The 15,536-nt window shown below is 48.0% G+C and overlaps 2 long non-coding RNA genes across 2 annotated transcripts in view; both read left to right on the top strand.

The window, feature by feature from the left end:
• Nucleotides 1-311: 311 nt before the first annotated feature.
• Nucleotides 312-15,536, top strand: part of LOC137211787 (uncharacterized) — a 350,093-nt gene continuing 334,868 nt past the window's right edge. The window contains exon 1 of the long non-coding RNA XR_010937212.1: nucleotides 312-665. This is a non-coding gene — a long non-coding RNA (uncharacterized lncRNA). The remainder of the gene's footprint in view (nucleotides 666-15,536) is intronic.
• On the top strand, nucleotides 862-7,268 carry LOC137211789 (uncharacterized). The gene is made up of 2 exons (XR_010937214.1): nucleotides 862-3,812; nucleotides 5,813-7,268. It is a non-coding gene; the product is annotated as an uncharacterized lncRNA (long non-coding RNA).

The following is a 15,536-nucleotide window of genomic DNA, read 5'->3' as shown; positions in this document are numbered from 1 at the left end:
TATCTGAAACACTGTCTCCTGGGCTGCAGTCCTTATTTTGCCCCCAATAAAACTTAACTCACAATGCTCACGTTGTGCATTTTTTTAAGTCAACAGTGGATATAGATGAGCTGACTCTACCATTCTTATGGAAACGCATAGGAAGTAGAAGAACCAAAAGAATTTAGAAAAAGAAGAATAAAGTTGGAGGACTCACAGTACCCAATTTTAAGACAATATAAAGCTTATACAGTAATCAAGGCAGTGTGGCAATGGTAAAAATAAAGATACATATGCAAGAAAAAAAACATAGATTAATGGAGCAGCATAGAAAGTCCAGAAAGAGACCTATACAAATAAGATCATTTGATTTTTGACAAAAATGCAAAGGCAATTCAATGGAGAAAGGATAGTTGTTTTTTTATTTCCTCCATAAATGGTATTGTAATAGTTGGGCATCCATATGTACAAAAGTGATCCTTACCCTAAGCTTCATACCTTACACAAAAATTCAATAAAAATGGAGCATAGATCTAAATGTAAAACATAAAACTATAAAACCTCTAGAACGAGGGAGACGCAAGAGGGAAGACATATGGGAACATATGTTTATGTATGACTGATTCACTTTGTTATAAAGCAGAAACTAACACACCATTGTAAAGCAATTATACCCCAATAAAGATGTTAAAAAAAAAAAAAAAACCTCTAGAAGAACTCAAAGGAGGAAACTTTAGTGATTTGGGGCTAGGCAAAGAATTCTTTGATATGACACCAAAAGCATTATCTATAAAATAAAAATTTGATAAATCAGACTTCATCAAAATGAAAAATTCTTGCTAAGTGAAAGACACTACTAAGACAAGATACTAGACTGGGAGAAAATATTTGCAAATCACATATCTGGTGAAGGATTTGTAATATATGTATATATATATGTCTCAAAACTCAATAATAAACAAACAACTTGATTAAAAAATGGGCAAAAGACATCTCATCAAAGAGAATATATAGATGGCAAGCAAGCACATGAAAAGATGTTTGACATCCTAGCCACTATGGAACTGCAAATTAAAACCACATTGAGATACTATTACCTACCTATTAGAATGGCTAAAATAAAAAATACTGACAAAAAATAAGCACTGGTGAAGATAGGGAGAAACTGAAACTCTCATACATTGCTGGTGTACACAAATGGTACAGTCACTCTAGAAAACAGTTTGGCAGTTTGTTATAAAACATACACATCATACAACCCAGCATTCCCACTCCTAGGTATTTACCCTAGAGAAATGGAAACTTACGTTCACACAAAAACCTGTATTTGAGAGTTTATAACCGCTGTACTCATAATCACCCAAAACTGGAAACAGTCCAATTGTCCTTTGATGGGTGAATGAATGTAGTACATCCATAGAATGAGATACTCCTCAGCAGTAAGAACTATTGATACATAAAACACTTTACATGAGTCTTGAAGGCATTATGCTGAGTGAAAAAAACAGTCTTACAAGGTCACATATTATGTGATTCTATTTATATGACATTCTGGAAAGGGCAAAATTATACTGAAAGAGAACAGATTAGTGGTTGCCAAGGGATAGGAGTGGGAAAAATACTTAAATACAAAGGGGCAGCATGAGGATTTTCTGGGGTGATGGAATTGCTCTGTAGCCGTGGGAACATGAATCTATACATGAGTTAAAATTCAAAGAACTGTAATCAAACAAAAGCTAATTTTATTCTATGTTAACAATTTTTTTAAAAAAGGAAAGAGAAAAGAAGTTAAAAGGGTAGCAGTACCCTGGCAGGCCAGCATGCTGGAGTCTCTAGGGATGGGAGAACAGAGTTGCAGAGGGATGTGAAATCACAGGTCCAGCCACCTCCCCAACAGGAGGTCCCATTCCAGAGCCAAGCCTTGGAGGTACTAGGTTTTATTGTCATAAGGAAAACAATTTCCTTTCTAATTACCACTTCCCATTATCACCATCCATCTGGTCTAGCTTGGGGGCCCTGGGAAACCCAACATTATCTGATTTCACACATTAAAAATATCCATTAAAAAAATCATGGATATTTGTCTCCTCTATCTCAACTTCCTCTCAGGGAATCTTCTCCTGCTGTTACAGCCACAATTTCCCATGTTAGAAAACAGAGTGGGGCTTCCCTGGTGGCGCAGTGGTTAAGAATCTGCCTGCCAATGCAGGGGACACAGTTTCAAGCCCTGGTCTGGGAAGGTCCCACGTGCCGTGGAGCAACTAAGCCCGTGAGCCTCAACTACTGAGCCCACGTACCACAACTACTGAAGCCCGTTGGCCTAGAGCCCATGCTCCACAACAAAAGAAGCCACTGCAGTGAGAAGACTGTGTACCGCAACAAAGAGTAGCCCCTGCTCGCTGCAACTAGAGAAAGCCCAGACACAGCAACGAAGACCCAACACAGCCAAAAAAAAAAAAAGAAAACAGGGTGATATTTTGATGCTTCCTTCCTCACCCGACCTCTGTAAGTCAATTAGAAGTCCCTTAATCTGTTTTGAATCTACATTGCCATCTTCCCCAATTCAGGCCACAGTCCCTGCCTTCCCTGCTCTGGACCATGGTAACAGCCTCTCACTGCCCTTCCCACCACGGTCCTGCGGCTTCCATCCCTTCTCCACACTGTAGCGAGAATGCTCTTTCTGAAGCATCACTTCCTTATCTCCCTGCTTAGAGCCACACAGGTCCTGGGTGGGGAAGGACAACTTCTCTAGCCTGGCCCTGGGGGGGTCTGTCCCCTTCCAACCTCAGTTTCATTTCAGGCTCTCTAGCCAATGCCTTCTCCTGGGAGTTTGAGCCCCACCCATTCTCCTCTTGCACTGTTCCCTTTGCTTGGAATTACCTCCCATCCCCTTTACTTGGTTAGTTCCCACTCTTTTTTCAGTCCCACCTTGGATATTTTTTCCTCCCAGAAGTTTTCCTTCACTTCATCCTATAGCTCAGTAAGTGCCTGATATTAAGCTTATGATGGCCAAGGTATCCATTTCACAAGACGTCCATCTTGAATTAAAATACTGCCAGCTTATGACACAGCTACTACCACAAGAACCAGATAAGGAATATAAGGAATTAAGTTGCCCCACCCAGGAAGGGCTCTTTTTCAGAAAGCCCTGGGTAACGTAGATAATACACTGCTTGAAAGGCCCTGCTTATCCCTTCCCACATACTAATGCCTGCTCTTATGCTTTAAATTACCCATAAGGAGCCAACCCAGAAAACCCTAGATACTCCACATTTGGACCCTAATAAACAGAGCCCCAAGTCTGTACTCTCTCTCTCCCCACGACATCACTGTATGGCCCTCCAGCGTGCTGTGTACCTTCCAAGACCTGTGAGTGATACATCTTCAAAGTTCCCTGGTGGTTTTTACTGAAGTGAGTGTCCTGGGATGACAATTAGAACCACAAGGGCGGGTCCAGCCACAACACTAGCCCTGGTGGGGGAAGTGTCTATGGGGCTCATTAGGAATAATATGGGCCAGGTGAAGGCCTCAGGCATTCCTAGCTGAGAGCATCCCCATCTATAGGCTGGAATGGACAAAACAGTACCTCTATCTGGGGCCCCTGGGCCCTCTATACCTGCCTCCTTTACCTCATTTTTAGAGGGTATTGAAGTAGTCTGTTAACGTTTGAAGGTGCTTTGGGAGCACAGTCTGGTCTCGTCTCCCATTCTTTCCACAGCACATGCCTGTTGCGGGCACTCAGTACCCGTTTGTTGACTGAACGAGTAACATCAGGCCTCTTTCTATGTTAATCCTGGGAAGAGGGGGATTTCACGGCATCAGGTGAGTCTCAGGTGAGCATCCATTGCATACATGCACATACATACACACGCCGTCTAGAATTTGCTGGTGACTGATGACTCAAGAGTCTACCAGGGAAGTGGGGAGAAGATACCCACGCCCCTTCCTCACTGCAAACCATCTGTGGCCATGTAGGAGGATTCTGGGCTGGGTCAGAAGCCTGGGGTGCGAGAGCTGGCTCTCCCACCAGCTCCCACTGTGACCTGGAATAAAGCACTGCCTCTCTCCAGGACTCAGTTTTCCATCTGTCCAGTGGGGCCAGTGAAACCTGCCCAGCCTGAGTCTCAGATGGCCTGGGACGGCAGGTCTGAAAGCTGGGTGGGAACTTTCAGCCTGGATCAGTGGGATGACCCAGAGGGCAGGCTCTGCGTGGAAAATTCATCAGTGGTTAACAGAGGGTTGCCCATAGTCACTCTCAAAATTCTCAGCCAAAGCTGGACAAGACGAAGGAATGTTTGCGGGATGGCAAACTCTCCTGGCCCTCATTTTCTGTCACACCCTCTTAATTGCAGGGTGGGCCGCTGCCATCTTCCCTCCTCCCTCACCACCGTTTTGTTCAAACCCCTAATTTGTCAGTCAAGGAAGCAACAAAGCATTAGCAATGTGTGGAATGTGCCAGGCTAAAACGTGGCTTTCCTTCAGCCTGGGGCCTTGGTGGGAAGGGGCGTGGAGTAATTCCCCTGCCTGTGGACCTGGAGAGGAGGGCAGTGCCTTTCCCTTCTCACCCTTTCATTTCTGCATGGAGCTCAGGCTTCAGAATGAAGGCAGGCAGCCCGCGCAGTGGGCTAATGCTGTCCTCTGATAGTTGCCATTAATAAAACATTGCATTAAATCGGAGTTCGGAGGGGATAATTGGAGCCATTTATCATGTCTGCAGCTAGAGAAAGGGTTGGTTCATGAGGGGTGAGTTGAGAATTTGTGAGACTGGGGGAGCCTGGGGTGATGGTCCCCTGGGAAGAGGCCGGGTGATCTAGGTTTGAAGCCTCTGTCCCTCCCTGGGTTTTAAGGACCCTCCCTTTGGCCTAAACGGAGTCTCTGAGGCCAGGCTCTGCTGCCAGACAGGAGAGGTTGGAATACTGGCCCCACCACTTAGTACCTGGGTAGGTTCTCTAACCTTTCTGAGGCTCAGTTTCCTCATCGGTAAAACAGAGATAATGCTAACACTTACATCCATCCAGGGCCTTGCAAAGATTACCTGAGCTAACGCATTTGAAGTGCTTAGCAGTTACTTGGCACACAGGAAGGGCTCAGGAGAATTAGTTGTTATCTTGTTAGTTTTGCTGGCTGAGGGGAGCGTGGGGCATAAGATCTGTGCCACCCACTTCCAGGGTGAAGGGTCACAATTACAAAGTGGGGAAAGCACGCGTTTCATTCTCAAGCCGACCACTGGGCACTTTCAACCCTCACCACTCAGCTACTTCCTCACCATGAGACCGTGGACAGGTCACACAACCCAGCTGACCCTATTTCCTACTTGCAAGATGGGCATGTCCCCAGCTGCTTCACAGAGCTACTATTTAAGGGTCAAGTGTGAGAACGGGTGTATAGCTTCTAGCACAGTGCTTGTCACATGGTGGGACTCAATATGTAATAAGGCTCCTCCTGTCTCCCTTAGAAGAAAATTGCCTCCGATGTTAAGTAAAACATGGACTCTGTCAAGGTATGAACAGGGCAGAAAGATCAGTTGGACTCAAGTGGTGAATGTGGCTCAGGTTCAGCTGGATCTAGGGGCCCAAATGATACCACCCATAGTAGATTGCATTCCTGGCCCCAAATCTTAACCCCTCTTTGTGTCCACTCCCTTGGTAATGGGACTCTACAGTTCCTTCCACTTAAGGGACAGAGGGGATTTCAGTTCCTTTGGACTCTGGGCTGGGCTGTGTGACTTACTTTGGCCAATGGAATGGGGCAGAAGTGACAGTTCTGAGTCTAGTCTTGAAGAGATTGAATATTTCTCCTTACTCTCTTGCCCCTTTGCCATTCTTATGAGAAGAACGAGCTAGACTGCTGGCCCAAGGAGGATGAGAGCCACGTAAAGCTGAGCCACCCAGCCACCACTGCCTGCAACGGACTGGCCCTGCTGAGCCCGCCCCAGATCAGCCAAACAGCAGCCTACTTGCACCCACTTAATTGCCTAAAGAATTCCACAGGGTAGGTACAATCATCCCATTTTGTAATTGAAGAGCTGAAGTTTAGAGATGAAATGTCTTGCCAACCCTAGGACCTGCATTTTGGACCACAGACCCAGAAAACTACCCGGAGATCATGTCCTCAACAGATGCGAGACAGCCTCCTCCAGACCTTTCTTACTCTGTTGACTGTCCTTACGGAAAGTGGCAGCCGGCACACAGCAGCTGCTTGATAAATGTCTCCTGAGTGGACAGATATCTTGTCCGGTAGCCTGTAACCCATGTAGGTGGGGAACGACCAAGCTTCACATCAGTGTCAGGCACATCGGAGGTCACAGTATAATGGGAGGAAGATCTCAGGGTGGGCAGTGGCTGTAGAATCAGTGGTCCCTCACTCTTTCTCCTCTGAATCTCATCTTTCCCTTGGTGACTTTGACCCATCCCTGCACTGTTGGTAACGCAATGACAAATATAGGCCCTGTCACTCTCCCCTCCACCCTCCAGGCCCCAGGCACTCTGGCCATCTCACGCTTCCTTCAGGAAGCCAAGCTTCTCTTCTCTTCCAGGCCTTTTGCCCGTGCTGTGCCCTCTGCCTGGGAGTCCTTCCCGCCCCCCAGATCTTCACAGGACCAACTCCTCCTTGTTTTTAGCGTCTCAGCTCCAATGCTGCCTTCTCTTAGCGCCCCTTCCTGATCATGATGCCCAAATCACTCACCCTCTCCCAACACCCCCATCACTTTATTGCCTCCATAACACGATTACTGCCAGATGTCATCTTGTTTATTTATCAATACTTGTTTACCCATCTTCCCACTGTTCTATTCCCCAGCATCTAGGACAGCGCTGGGCTCTCAGTTTTAGGTGCTCAATACATAACAGTTGAAAGAAGAAGTGGATGAAGGCTGCTTTAAGGTGAGGGCAGCAGGAAGTGGGATGGGGCAGGACAAGGTCTTCTTTTGGGGAGCTCCATTCCTTAACGGCGTCTTGGCGATTGATTGTCAAGGCTGTTCCCCTTTGGGGCACTCAGCAAAGAAGCAAATGAGCTGGAGTGGACACAGCCCATAGGAAACGTGGCTGGGACCGGGGAGCCTCGCCTAGTCCTCCCATACCAGGGAGACCCCTGCAGAAGCTGTTCATTTTGCAGGAAGCTTCTTTTCGAGGCTTTCCTAATCCCGGCCGGCCTCCCGGGGCTCCTCCTTGGCTCCTGGGCTGAGCAGGGCCAGGCTGGGCCGGGCAGGCTGATTTCTACTTTATTATGTTTTAATGACTCCCCCCTCCTCAGAATGATTAGGCCTTAATAAATAACATTTCTCTCTGAAATTGTGCCATCATTAATTCTGCTTAGGTCTCCTTGGAGAAAATTTTGTGGAAACATTCTCAGTGTTGCTATTTAAAGCTAAATTACTTCGGCTGATTATTTCTGTCCAGGTACATTTGTGCCCAGGTGGCTGGGGCCAGCACTGAGGGGAAGCTAGGTTGGTTCTTGGGCCCCTCCCCTGAGGCCTTGACCAGAGTCCCTGCTGGCCCCTTGCTCTGTAGAGCTCAAGCTTAAGTCCTCCCTGGCAGGGGTGGAAGGAGTGAAGGGGGCCTGGACCCTGAATTGGGGGAGGGGGTGTGAGTCCTCCCAGCCTCCCCTAAAGCAAGGGTGATATTGGGAGGACCCTTCCGCTGTTCTTCCCCCCACTGCCCTCACAAAGGCAGGTACAGTGCAGCATCCTTAGGGAAGCCACAGGGGTGATGCTGGGCTTTGTGGGGGAACATGTACCAGGCCGGGGTCCTACGAAACAGATGAATTCAGTGTAACCCACTAGGTTTCTATGTACCAATTCTGGGATCTATTTTAAAAATCAGAATTTTGAACCTCCCGGGAGGGCTTTGTGCAGCCAAAGTGGGTTCTATGGCACAATGAGGTTGGTAAGCAGGGGTCAGGCCGACAGCAGGGTACTGAGCCCCAGAGCAGGTGTCTGAGTCAACTATGCTGGTGTAATGATGCTGAGTTCTCTCTAATGGGGCAGGGCTGTGCAGAGCACAGCAGGTTTCTCTGTAACAAAGCAGGATTCTGTGAATTCAGATTTCTGCAAAATCGCCAAGGGTGTAGCACAACCAAGAATGGTTCTGAAGAAAAAGGCAGGATTCTGTGTAGCCGGGTGAGTTTCTGTATAACCAACCACGGTGATTTAGAATAAAGGTGGTCCCTGTATATCAATATTGAAATCTATTTTTTTTAAACATCTTTATTGGAGTATAATTGCTTTACAATGGTGTGTTAGTTTCTGCTTTATAACAAATTGAATCAGCTATATGTATACATATATCCCCATATCTCCTCCCTCTTGCATCTCCCTCCCACCCTCCCTATCCCACCCCTCTAGGTGGTCACAAAGCACTGAGCTGATCTCCCTGTGCTATGTGGCTGCTTCCCACTAGCTATCTATTTTACATTTGGGAGTGTATATATGTCCATGCCACTCTCTCACTTCGTCCCAGCTTACCCTTTCCCCTCCCCGTGTCCTCAAGTCCATTCTCAATGTCTGCATCTTTATTCCTGTCCTACCGCTAAGTTCTTCCTAACCAATTTTTTTTTTGGGATTCCATATATATGTGTTAGCATACGGTATTTTTCTCTTTCTGACTTACTTCACTCTGTATGACACATTCTAGGTCCATCCACCTTACTACAGATAACTCAATTTCATTCCTTTTTATGGCTGAGTAATATTCCATTGTATATATGTGCCACATCTTCTTTATCCATTTATCTGTCAATGGACACTTAGGTTGCTTCCATGTCCTGGCTATTGTAAATAGTGCTGCAATGAACATTGTGGTACATGACTCTTTTTGAATTATGGTTTTCTCAGGGTATATGCCCAGCAGTGGGATTGCTGGGTTGTATAGTAGTTCTAGTTTTAGTTTTTTTTTTTTTTTTTTTTTGGCGGTACGCGGGCCTCTCACCATTGTGGCCTCTCCTGTTGCGGAGCACAGGCTCCGGACACACAGGCTCAGCAGCCATGGCTCACGGGACCAGCCGCTCTGCGGCATGTGAGATCTTCCCAGACCGGGGCACGAACCCGTGTCCCCTGCATCGGCAGGCGGACTCTCAACCACTGCGCCACCAGGGAAGCCCTATTTTTAGTTTTTTAAGGAACCTGTTTTTTAAAAAGCTGAGAGCCGAGTTCTGTGAAGCTGCGTGGAGTTCTGTAGCATCAAGTGGAATTCTGTGTGTGAGGGCAGGCGTCTGGGTCCACGAAGAGGTCTCTGTGGCAAGTGTGCGGTTATGTGTTTGGGGGTCAGAAAGCAGATTTCCATTTGGCAAAGAGGGGCTCTGTGTAAAGGCTGAATAGGGTTCTTCTAACAGATCGCAATCCTAAATGACAAAGCAGCCCTTCCTGTGATCTCTGTGCAGCAGCAGGGTCCTGGGTGACAGAGTGAGGCACGGCATGCCTCGGGTGACCCGCCCAGGTCACGTGCCTGCAGCCTAGCTGCAAGGAAGACTGGCAATGTGATTATTTGACATTTTTAGTGTCCAGGGTGGGAAGCTGCTCTTGCCAGAAAAGTAGAGGACTCCTCAAACATAGGAAGGGGGTTCTAATGTTGGACAGCCAAAAGGAATGACATATTTCCATTGCTCCTGCCTTCAATCACACCAAAGTCTCCCTAACACAGGGCCTTTGCTTATGCTGTTTTTCTACCCCATTCCCCACCTACCATTGACCAGTAAGCCCTCCACAGAGTCCAGGTCTCCATTTAAACACCATCATCTCCTGGAGGTTTGCCCTGCCCCTCCTCACACAGCCTCTCTATAGGCTCAGGCAGCACCTGACTCTTTTCCTTCTTTGTACTTTATCACATTGTGTTTCAGTGTTTGTCCGTCTCCTCTCCAAAGGTTTTGGTCACCCCTGTGCCTAGACCTGGGCTTCAGTTCCTTAGAGAGATGGCCCCTAAGTCTCCACCTCCAGCCCCCAAAACTCCCCTGCATCCTGGAGGTCGTGCACACCCCTCAACTCCATGGGTCCCAGACTGGGCTCATCACCTCCCCTCCCCTCCCAGGTGGCCTCATCTCCCCGTCACGCCCTGTAACCAGCTCTGTCATCATTCTTCTCATCTTCCAAACAAGACTTCTTGGAGTCATCACACACTTCTCCATCTTCATCACCCTCCTCACTAACGCAGTCTCTTCATACTTAATGTCCCATTGGTCCATTCTTACCTCCACCCTCAGGTTTTACTGGAGCAGCTTGCATGTGCACATCACTTTACTCTATGCAAAAACCTTTCTCCTCGTGTTTTTTCACTCCTCACAATCAAGCTGCAGTGGTAGCTGTGGAGACTCAGGAAAAATAGTCTTATTTCAACTGAGATACATCTTCAGTTGCTGTACCACAAGTCTAAGACAACAGTGGCTTGAACAAGATCAAATTTTCTTTTTTTCTTTCTTTCTTTCTTTCTTTCTTTCTTTCTTTCTTTCTTTCTTTCTTTCTTTCTTTCTTTCTTTCTTTCTTTCTTTCTTTCTTTCTTCTCTTTCTCTCTCTCTCTCTCTCTCTCTCTCTCTCTCCCTCCCTCCCTCCCTCCCTCCCTCCTTCTCCCCCCCCCCTCTTTCTTTCCTTCTTTCTTTCCTTCCTCATGTTTATAGGCTGGTCTCTTGGTGTTGGGGATCCCTTCTATCTGACTGCTCCACCTTCCTCAGGGTGCTACCCTACTTGACACGGGCAAGATGACTTACCAGCATGTCCACTGGGTCTGCCTTCCAGCCAGTTAGAAAGGATGAGGGGAACTACAGGCCTCCAGCCACCTTTCCTAAGAGCACAGCCCGAGGTGCACAAGCCCCTTCTCACAAGCAGCGTGGATTGAGCTGCAAGGGAGGGCTGGGAAATGTAGTTCATTCTGCAGGGCTGTGCACCCAGCTAAAACCTGGAGCGTCATCCATCACTTAGGGAAGAGGGAGAGACAACCAGCCATCTCCACTGCATAGATTTAAGGGACTAAAATAACAGACGCCAAAACCAGCATTTATTGAGTAGGCACGTGCTCTCATTTGTACCTTTTGGCAACACTGCCAGCAGCTGCGATCATCTCCTCTTCACTGAGGAGGAAACTGGGGTGAGGAGGGGTCATTGAATGACTCACTCAAGATCGCAAAGCTTAAAAGTGACAAAGCTTAAAAGATGGGGTCCACAGTGATGGCCCCTGAGGTCAGAGCCCAGGACTTTCCCATCACATCCCACAGAAGGGATATTCCAAGAAAGGAAGGGCATTGTCAGTTTTCCTCACGACTTTATTCCCAGCACTTATAACAGTAGGGGGCGAATTACTAATATTTCTGGAATGAGTGAATTTCTGTTCTTTTCTTTATGTTGGCACCTCAACCCAAGAGGAGGGACTTCCATTTTTTCTTGCCCTGTGGGAATGTGCCGGTGGGGTCTCCATTTCTTTACTTATTCCCTCCCATTGGGGGTACCCACCACTGCAACTTTGCTTTCCTTGCTCTCTGTGTGTGTGTGTGTGTGTGTGTGTGTGTGTGTGTGGTGGCATTGCACAGTGAGTCTGATTTTCAAGAGCGAGAACTCAACCAAAAATAATTCTTGCTGTGTGGTTTCCTGGCCCTCAAACCGTATCTGCGTCTCACTCTTCATGGAACACAGCTTGGGAGTTAGAGGCTGAGTAATCGGAGGGAGGCTGTGCCTCTTGAATCAGTTTCTTCCTGGATATAACATTAATAGCTAGCATTCATCAGTCCCTTATTGTGTACTGGCTCTGTTCTAGATGCTTTAAATGTACCATATTTACTTCTCACCCAGTCATTTGATTCGGGCACCTTTATTAGTTCTATTTTGCAGACAAGGAAACTGAGGCACAGAGAGGTTAAATAACCTGCCAAAGATCACACAGCAAGTGGTGGAGCTGGGATAAACACCAAGCACACACCAGTGACTGCGACACTATAACTGTGTACAGTTGACAAGTTCTGGTTGTAGCTATGATGTACTTTGATTTGCAATGAAACCCTTTTCCAGATAAGAAGACCGAGGCTCAGACAAGCGGGTATGCTCCCCAATGGCTCAGCTTGCGTCCGAGCCTCTCCAGGGCTCCATGTGGTCTATAGTTGGCTGAGGGTTTTAGGAGAATCTACCCCTGAGGTCCTTCAGCTCAGAAGGCAGGTCTCACTTCCTTCTAGGGGAGCATCCCTGCTTTCCTCGGGGATCCACGCCCCTAGCGGGCCTCCTTCCCTTCCTATTGTTGCAGCTGTGCATGGTGAGGGGGCATGATGGTGGATGGTGGGTGCTGAGTGGGGGAAGAAGGCTGTTTATTTACAATGTGACAATTTTGATGTATTTGCCAGTGGGAAAAACACCCCAGCACCACACAATTAAATTAAAAGCCCAGCGCTTGTGGGCGAAGCTCTTCTACAGCTGACTTAGAACCAAATGGATCGAAGAAAAACAATATAATTTGCAGAGGCTCCAGTTCCTCAGCCAGGCAAGTCCCCCCGCAGCTCTTAGACGCTGCTGTAGTGGGGTTGGGGGATTTGCAGCTCACCCAGGTGAGCACCCTGGCTAGGGCACTGCTTAGGTGGGTGGTGAGGTTCCTGGGGGAAGCTCTGTGTGTACTGGCTTTCAAGGTGTGACGGGCCTCCCTGGGGCGTCGTGGAACAGAAGGTGTCTGTGTTCTTGGTGAACTGCTCCATCTCCTCCCTGCTGCCAGGAGGGTGGCTGTTATTGTGGGCTTCTCCTGCCTTCCTCCTCTCTTTAGCCAGTTACTCATCAGGTCCTGTGGGTTTGGTTCTAGCATCTCTGTGCCTCTCCAGTCCATACCCTACCCTCTCCCCTCTGCTCATTGGGACATTCATCCTGTATCTCATCTGAAACATGGCAACAGCCTCCTACCTGGCCTCCCTGCCTCCAATTTTGCCCAGTTAGACCTACTCCACACTCAGCTTTTATTCTCCTCCCTGTACTGATCCCAAATTACTTGGTGTGTCATTCAAAGCCTTTGTATTCATCAGGCTTCTGCTGTGATGATGCTGTATAACGAACAGTCCCCCAGACTTCAATGGCTCGCAAACCCAAGCACTTATTTTTCTCACTCCTGAGTCTTCAGGTCGGCTAGGGCAGCTCTGTTTCAAGCTGCAGGCTGGGTTCAGGAACGTGACACATGGCTCTTGTTCTGGGACCAGCAACTACGCAAAGCATGCTCTTCCCATGCCAGATGGCACAAGCACAAGGCGCCAAGCTGACCCACATAAGTGAGATTAAAGTCTCTGCTCACGGCAAGTCTACTAACGCTTCATTGGCCAAAGCAAGTCACGTGGCCAAGCCCAGTGGGGCAGAGAAATATACTCCAGTTCCTCTAATAGGAGAGGGCAAGCTCCATGGCCAAAGGAGCAGATATGTGATTCTATTACAAGGAGGAACTGAAGAACTGGGAATAATAATACAGTTTGCCACAGTCCTTTACAACTGTGGTTCATGAAGGTATAGTCAGTCCCTGGACTAGTAAGTATCATCAGCCTCACCTGAACCCCACCCCAGACCTACTGAAGCAGAAACTCTGGGGGTGATGCAGGCTCTAGTTTGAGAGCCACAGGTGTACAACCAGGCTGCCCCTTTCTTTATCCCTGAGTGCCACAAGCTACGTCCCTTCCTGGAGCCTTTATCTTCTCTCCCTGCCGGAATGCTTCTCTCTCCTTCCTCCCTCACTTGGCAACTTCCTGTTTATTTTTCAAGGCTTGAGCCACATGTCCCCTCCTCCCGGAAGCCTCTCCACCCCACCCCGACCCCAGACAGAATTAATCAGTCCCTCCTCTGCATTTCTTCAGGATTCATACAGGCACACTCAATATGCAGGCACCAGATTGTGTGACAACTCTGTGTTTGGGACAGGGGATCCCCCAGGGGCAGGACCGTGTCTTATTGGCTGTTTCCTCCCCAGCACATTGCACGTGCTTGGCACGTGATAAGCACTCGATAATGTTCACTGCTTTTGTTGCTGACTTTCAGGGACTGTTGCCAGGCTGAGTGGACACTACTATTTCTGCCTTAGGAATCCAGGCTTTCCAGAATGTTAGGTGGGGAATGTGGATGGAGGGCTAATGGGTGAGAGTGGGCAGGGCAACCCAGGCTGGGCCCTGCTCAGGCTCTAAGTGTGAGTAGGGGAGAGGTCCTGGATCCCAGTGTTGGGCAGGAAGCAGATGAGGAGAGCATCTGGTGCTCAGACACCCAGCAGCTGTCTGTGCTTATGGCAAAGCTGGTAGAGGCTCATCCAGGGAATTTTCAGGGCTAGGGAATCTCTGGTTGTTTGATTGTTTATTAGATATTGGAAAAGCTGACCGACCATCAGACTGGGGGATCTTGGGCAGAGCTGTCCCTCCATCAGTGTAGGAGCACATCTGAGGTAAAGCTATGTCTCCTCTATCAGGCTGGGGCTCCTGGGAAGCATGAGTTGTCTATTGTCTGTGCCCCATCAGACTAGGGGAACCCTGCTTCTCCAGTTGGGCCATGTCTTTCCCATCAAACTGAAGGCTCTGGTGCAAGGACTGGGTCTTTCCTACCAGACTTGGGCATCCCTGGGATGGGGTAGGGGTTGTGTCATTTTCAATCCTTAGATAGATGTCCCTTTGCTCCAATGAAAGAGGCAAAGCATCCTCAATTCACTTTCTATATCTGAGAGCCTTATAAGGATCCCTCTGCCTTCAACCCCGACATGTCTCCAGAGGAGCTTTCTCCTCCCTTCCCGAAAAACCCTGAGAATGAGCAGTGAACCAAACGAAGAAGAGATTTCAGTAGCTGTGTGGAGGGGCGGCTGGGGGATTGGGGGCCAGGGAGGAGGGCAGATGCGGTAGGCCACAAAGAGCCCTTGTTTCTCTAATCTCTCCCTTCTGGGCTGACAGGTACATTTCAAGGGAAATTGAATCTGCACATTTCAGCTGCATTTGCAGTTAACACATCTGGTTGGCCGTGGGCAGGAGGCTTTTGATGTCTGCATCTTGGCGCCCAAACCTTTTTAAGCCTCTTTTCTTTGAAGCCAGGGAAACTTGTGTTTCTGCCAAGGAGTAAACAGACTTGCGTACCCTCTGGTGCCTCAGTCTTTGGAGACCTGGCTCCTAAGGGCCCTGTGGACTGGGGTCCCCACTTTTTCATTCAGGACTTACTATGTGAAAACTTCTGGAAAACTGTCTTCGATAGAAGGGGATGGGGAGAAACCTGGTAGATTTCAGAATGGGACTCACCAGCCTCATCCTTCTAAGAAGCCAGCCAAGGGGGGTTGCCTCATGCCAAGGCTTCTGGAATGGCTTTTGCTTCCCCAGGATTTCATCAGCCTCCCTATCTCCCTACCTACCTCTAAAGTCACCCTTTAAAGTGGTGGGATTATTCGCAATATCGGCAATTGATGATTTCTCAATCTCATGGGAAGTATAAATAAGGCACCTTTAGAAGCTTGGCTGTTTTCATTGATCTGAAAGAATCTACAGAGTAATAGCAGGCTCACTGTGCAAAGGCAGCCCATGTTGAGGAGTTTTGGAAGCTCCTTTGGAAGAGATTTGTGCCCTGGAGCCCTCTGTATAGAAAATTTGCAAGAGACACAGGAAAA

This window comes from Pseudorca crassidens, chromosome 19, assembly GCF_039906515.1.
Source record: "Pseudorca crassidens isolate mPseCra1 chromosome 19, mPseCra1.hap1, whole genome shotgun sequence".
Taxonomy (NCBI): Eukaryota; Metazoa; Chordata; class Mammalia; order Artiodactyla; family Delphinidae; genus Pseudorca; species Pseudorca crassidens.
This window is presented reverse-complemented; position numbering and strand designations above follow the sequence as displayed.